We start from the raw sequence: 6,854 nt of genomic DNA on the forward strand, positions 1-6,854 counted from the left end.
GACATTGCTTCATTTTAGGTGAACTGCACCAAAAGGTCCCATGAATTGAATCATCCATGTTGGTGACTGAAAGAGCCAGCTTCAGCATCCCAGTCTAAGCACCCCCAGTCTCCAACCTTGCGACGCACGGTACACCTCGTTTGCCACCTGCTCGAGCCTAGTGTCACTGATAAAATGAAGTAATAATACAGTTAAAATAGAGCGAGTGTCATCTCTATCATTTCATTTCCAATGTATATAAAGAAAGTGCTTCTCTTTGTTAAAGTATGTTTCATCAACTAGTACCATCGTTAATGTTTAAGCGTTTCTGCAAACCGGGGTGCTTAATTTTAGTTGATATGTACAAAAATAGAGATTTGAATGTCTCAAGGCGCCTCCTTGTACTACCGCTGTACACTGATGTTCATCACTGGCAGAAGGGGTATCTGGGAGACTTGGGACGATGTCCAGTATGAGGCGTACTGTATGAGGCGTCGCAGGGCCCATCTCGCCCTCACAGCATGGCATACTATGATACTATCGCAATATTTTCTTCTATTTATTTTGTGTGTTTCATCAACTAGTGCCACTATAATATAATCACGCTTTTTCATTATCTGTGCAAACAGGGTTATTCAGCTGCATTTTGGTGGAACTGCACAAATGTACGTATGGAACCGGCATATATGCAGAGTGTGAGGTGTGCAAAGTAAAAATTACCGACACCAACCATGCTGCATGCACGCATTGGCATCCACCACCACCAGTAGGATGTGTGGCGCTCTCTGTGGACGGACCTTTCTCGGCAGCAAATCCTCTAACCAAATACTAGTAGATTATATTGGCAGTTTTCTAGGGAGTAGTCTTTTCTGAAAGAAGCACCAATCTATTTTTCTTTATTCGTACACTATGTCACAACTTTGACCCAAAGGTCCAGAGCTATTTTAGGGTGATTGGCGTAGTACTCGGAGATTGATTGTAAGCATGATTTTCATTAGCTGACACACAGATTGTAAGCATGAGTAGGTGGAAGATTTGGTTAGTGCGAAGCTTACCTTAAACCCTACCGCCGCCGTTGAAACAAGGCGAGCGTCGAGGGAACCGTGGATAATGGCAGGGAAGCGACGTTATGCCATCTGGCCTCCTCTTGCGGTGGGAGAATGAATACTCCTGTGGCTCCGGCTGGCTCTGCACCCTCACGAGCGGCACACCATACTCGATCGATTCGTTATCCTCTGGGTGCTCGACCTTCGACCTGTACGCCCACCACCTACGCCTGACTGTCGCCTCGGGCGAATCTGTCTGCTCCATCGCCCAGAGGAGATACTCGATGAACTCGGAGGACTGCGGCGTGACTGCCGCCGAGGAGTACATGTACATCGCCGCCCTCATCGCCGCCGTCTCGCTCTTTCGCATACATTGCCACATGGCCCGCACCATACTCGAAATCCCCCACTCATTTCCAAACCAACTAAGGATCTCCTTCAACCTGGCTAACTTTGCCTGGTCGCCGCCGGCAATCTGCCTGATTCGCTGCTGCATCCTCTCCATAGATGTCCTTCTGAGTGGTCCGGTGCTAGCTTTGGAAGATGGGAGGAGAGACGGTGGTCTTGCAATAGAGAAGAGGAAGAGGCGAGACAGTGGTTTTGGAATGGAGATGATGGAGAGGAGAGGAGGTGGTTTTGCAATGGAGAAGATCAGAAGAGGGAGAGGCGAGACGGAGGTTTTGGAATGGAGATGATGGAGAGGAGAGGAGGTGGTTTTGCAATGGAGAAATTAGAAGAGGTAGAGGCGAGATGGTGGTTTTGGAATGGAGATGATGGAGAGGAGAGGAGGTGGTTTTGGAATGGAGATGATGGAGAGGAAAGGAGGTGGTTTTGCAATGGAGAAGACCAGAAGAGGGAGAGGCGACACAGTGGTTTTGGAATGGAGATGACGGAGAGGAGAGGAGGTGGTTTTGCAATGGAGAAGATGGAGAGGAGCGTGCGGCAATGATTTAGGATTGGACGAGAGGGACGACGCGCTGTGACTGGATCAAAATCAAAATCAATTTACCCTTCAATTAAGAAAGCGACCCCAAACTAGTCTCCCTTTTATTCTGGGTCATAATTGACCATGATTTTCGCACATAAAATATATGTTATACATTGCAAAAATAATATAATTTGAAAGTACATTCAGATACGAACCAAACGATACAATTATTGGTGACATGCATTCACATTTTGCTTGTCAAATACAGTATGTGGTCAAACTTTGACCCAAAATACGCAAAACAACAAAAAAATACTTCCAAGACCAGCGCCGCTCTTCCGCTCTTCTCCTCTTAAACCACCGCCGCTCCTCTCCTGTTCCAATCTAAATCCAGCGCCGCTCCTCTCCTCTTCCATTTCAAAACCACCGCCCCTCCTCTCCTGTTCCAGTCCAAAACCAGCGTCGCTCCTCTCCCGTTCTAATCCAAAACCATCGCTGCTCCTCTCCTCTTCCATTCAAAAACCACCACCGGCGAGTGAAGGTGCTGTGGATAACTTGATCGATGGAGGAGCACAACCGATACATGAGGATTGCAGACGGCGACCCTGTGAAGCTAGCTAGGATGTTGGAGATACAATCTTGGTTTGACAACAAGGACCAACTAGCGGCGACGGCGACATCCATGGCCAAATATCTGCAACTGAGCGAAAAGGCGGCGATACTCCCGGAGGGAGTCGCGCCGGAGTACATAGAGCTGCTCCTCTGGGCCATGGAGCAAACAGATTCACCGAATCCGATCGTGAGGGAGCGGTGGTGGGAGTATCGATCCTAGATGGAGCATCCACTAGAGATTGAAGGATCGAGCATCTACAGGGTGCCGTTTGTGAGGGTGTCCTGCCAGAGCGAGCCGGTGGAGTCTTCGTCGACCGAACCCAACTGCAAGAGGAGAAAAGCAGTTGGCCCGACGACACTTCCCCGCCATCGTCTCCCTCGCCGTTCACATCGTCTCATGGGGCGGCTGTCTGCCGTCGAGGAATAGGAGGGGGCTGCCCCCCCCCCCAGCCCAATAGTCGGGCATGTTGTGAATTGTCAGGAGGAGCTTAGGGTTGTCAGTATTTGCAGGTGGTGAATTGTGTTTTGTGTTGTGTATTTTGAGAGTACTTTCAGATATGAATGTCTTCTGAATTTCAGATTTGCGGTATTGAGCATATGAAGTATTTTATGAATTCTAGAGATCTATTTTTAGCACTTAAAAAATGTAGTTTCATAGGAGTATAAAAGTGCAGGCAATGTGATTCTCAGAGAAGAAACTGCAAGTTTCAGTTTCAGATAAGAAACTGCAAGTTCAGTTTTAGATAAGAAACTGCAACTTTCAAAGGCAGAGCATTTATATTAACACAGTCTTTTCAAACAGGGTTAACATCATGTTGGAAGTTTTATTCATGGTCGAAAATGGAACTACCAGCCAGTTAACATCATGCTAATCAACATTCATGCATAGCACATCTTCAGATGATGCACAGTCAAAATGCCCACACAATGTCGAGTGTGCGAAACATAGAGAAAACGAGGGACGAAGTTTTGGCAAGTGTTGGACGTGGTTTTGGGCTGCCCCATCTAGGCTTTCATTTTTAACATGCGCAGCCCACGACCTCGGATGGGAGGTCCATAGGCCTACTTGTATTTTCTTAGGGCCGTCATGTATTGGCCGGCCTATGGACCTCCCATCCGAGGTTTTATTTTTGGCGGCCCAATTTATGTATTTTTTTGAAGAAAACGCAGAGGTCTGTTCTATTTTTCTATATAAGAATAGGAACGCCAGGTCCAACTTATGTTTCCCTTCTAACTATATTATATATATTTAAATTATTTTATATGTTATTATATATTATTGTTATTGTCATCATATAATTAACAGATACTTACATATGTAAGAAAACAATATCCCACATCTTATTAACTTATAAAAATAATTTCTTAACAAATAAAATCCTGGATTGTTTTGGCAAGAAAATCCTAGTGATTGTGTACAAAAGCTTGGTAAGATTTAAGGACGAATGTAATAATATCACTTATTATTTAAATATATTTATAACAAAATGCTCAGCCCCTTTTTATTTTTTGATAACATTGCTGGCCCAACCCAACATTATAATTAGAATCAGCCCAGCAAAATCGTGTATTTTGAGAAAGTGCAAATGGCCTGTAATTTTTTAGGAAATAAAATAAATGGGCTGCATGGACGCTACATTATTTGTTCACCCGGCCCAGCTAATGGCTGTAATTCAAAAAAAAGATCAAATTGACTGTAAATTCTACCGTGCAAAAAAAGACTGTAAATTCTGAAAAAATGGGTTGAATACGTGCCACATTTTTGGAGGCTGAAATGTGGGCCAATAGGTCGAAGCCAACGCAAGTCGTTGTCAATTTAGTCAACAAATGATTCTGATATGTTAGCCGTTGGATTTACATCCAACGACCAGCATCCATCTTCAATCTCTCGTCTTCTTCCTCCAGCCCCGTCGGGACCACCTCCCGCCTCCTGCTGCTAGCAGCTCTGCTTAGCACGCTTCGCTATGAAGCGCTACTCCACTGTTGGCCAGGCCATCCCTCCACCACTCCACACCTCCTGTTCTTCTCCACCGACTGCTGAACCACACCGCACTAGAACCAGTTAACCCTCGTACACCTCTCTGTATGTGACTCTACTCCCACTTCTTCCCATCTCCGGATCGTTGCTATCCGGGGCCTCATCGTCGTCCACCACCTTGGATGCGCTCGGCGCGGCGTGGTCAACGTGGTCAATGAACGACACCATCGGAAGTAGACTGTGCGTGGAGAGGCTGACAGTTGGGTCCACGGCCGCACACAAGGAAATATCTCCTTATTACGCGCAAAATAATGATTCCTCCACCTGACATCTGGGACCCACCGGAAGGGCCTCCGTATTTTGCAAAAAAAATGTGCCCCTGCTGACATGTCGGACCCACCGGCTATCTTCGCACGCAAGGAAGTGCCTCCTTATTACGCACAAAAAAATTAATACTCCCCCTGCCAGCTAGAACCCAGCATAGTGGGAGGCTTACTTGTGGGCCTACCAAGTTGACAGGGATGGAGGGCTTTGTCAACTTAGTCAATATGAATGATTCTAGCTCCTGTTATCGTACGATGTTCATCCAACGGCCGTAGTGCTTCTTCAACCTCTGGTCTTCTTGCTCCAGCCGCCCAAACCAGCACCGGTCGTGTCGCGTGCTCCTGCCTCCCGTGGTCGGCTGTGATGCTGCGGAGGCCTCACCGCCCCCTACTACTCCCACCGCTGGCCAGGTCATCCCTCTACTCACCCACACCCCCTGTTATTCTGCGGCGACAGCAGCCTCACACCGCAGCCGAACCAGTGAACCATCGTACTCCTCTTCACGTGGGCATCCACTACTGCGTCTTTCCCGGCTCCGAGTCATCCCCTTCCTAGGCCTCACCGTCATCCACCGCCGTGGTGCTCTCGGCGCGGCATGGTCAACATGGTCAAGGAACGACTTCCATCGGACGTCGACTATACGTGGAGAGGCTGACAACTGGGTCCACAGCCGCAGCAAGGAAGTGCCTCCTTATTACGCGCAAAATAATGATTCCTCCACCTGACAGCGGGGACCCACCGAACGGGCCACCGTATTTCGTGAAAAAAACATTTCCCCCTGACTGCTGGGACCCACCAGCTACATCTTCGCATGCAAGGAAGTGCCTCCGGGCAAAAAAATGATTCGCCCCCCTGACTGCTGGGACCCACCAGATACATCTTCGCACGCAAGGAAGTGCGTCTGGGAAAAAAATGATTCGCCCCCCTGACTGCTGGGACCCACCAGCTACATCTTTGCACGCAAGGAAGTGCGTCTGAAAAAAAATGATTCACCCCCTGACTGCTGGGACCCACCAGCTACATCTTCGCAGGCAAGGAAGTGCCTGACAGTCGAGACCCACCTGGTCGAAGCATACATAGCATTGTCATTCTGGTCACGAATGTGTACGTACATACTGGTCGATGTAGAGGCGCGCTTGTGTCGTACTAGAGGCGCGCACGTGTCGTAGTAGAGGCGCGCATGTAGCATGTACACGTACGTACAACGGCCAGGGTGTAAGAAAGAAAATACGGACATGTACGTACATACGGGCGGGGTCTCGAACGCCTACTCGCGCATACGTACGGTGAGGGCTCGTGTACATGGTTGGGTTGGAATGGAGAAACAGCGTCATCGTCGTGTTCATGGGGAGGCAATGGAATGCGTCATGTTCATGGGGAGGCAACAGAATGCGTCGTGTTCATCAGGAGGCAACGAAATGCGTGGGAGCCAACCGGCTGGGTCGGAACGGAATGCGTGGTCGTGTTCATCGGGAGGGCTTGGATGGAACAGGCGATGGAAACGAGGCCTGGCGTACCGCACAACAGAGGAAACGGCCTTGTGTTAGACCGGCCACGTTCGGAACGCGGTCCTGTTGATCGGAAGGGGTCTGGCGTACCGCAAAATAGAGGAAACGGATCTCCTACGGTCGAAACGGGGGTCCTGTTGATCGGGAGGGGTGTGGCGTACCGCAAAACGGAGGAAACAGACCTCCTACGATCGAAATTGGGTCCTGTTGATCGGGAGGGGTGTGGCGTACCGCAAAACAGACGAAACGGACTTGTGTTGGAGCACTGCAGTCGAAACGGGGGTCCTGTTCATCGGGAGGGGTGTGGTGTACCGCAAAACGGGACTCCATGGGATACTGTTCATCTCCACCGTCGACCTCCTCCAGCCTCCACGGGCTACTGTTCATCCACCGTCGACCTCCTCCAGCCTCCACGGGCTCCTGTTCATCCAGCCTCCATCGTGCGCTACTCCCCTGGCTACTGTTCAACCACCCCTCCA

Source organism: Triticum dicoccoides, chromosome 4B (genome assembly GCF_002162155.2).
Source record: "Triticum dicoccoides isolate Atlit2015 ecotype Zavitan chromosome 4B, WEW_v2.0, whole genome shotgun sequence".
Taxonomy (NCBI): Eukaryota; Viridiplantae; Streptophyta; class Magnoliopsida; order Poales; family Poaceae; genus Triticum; species Triticum dicoccoides.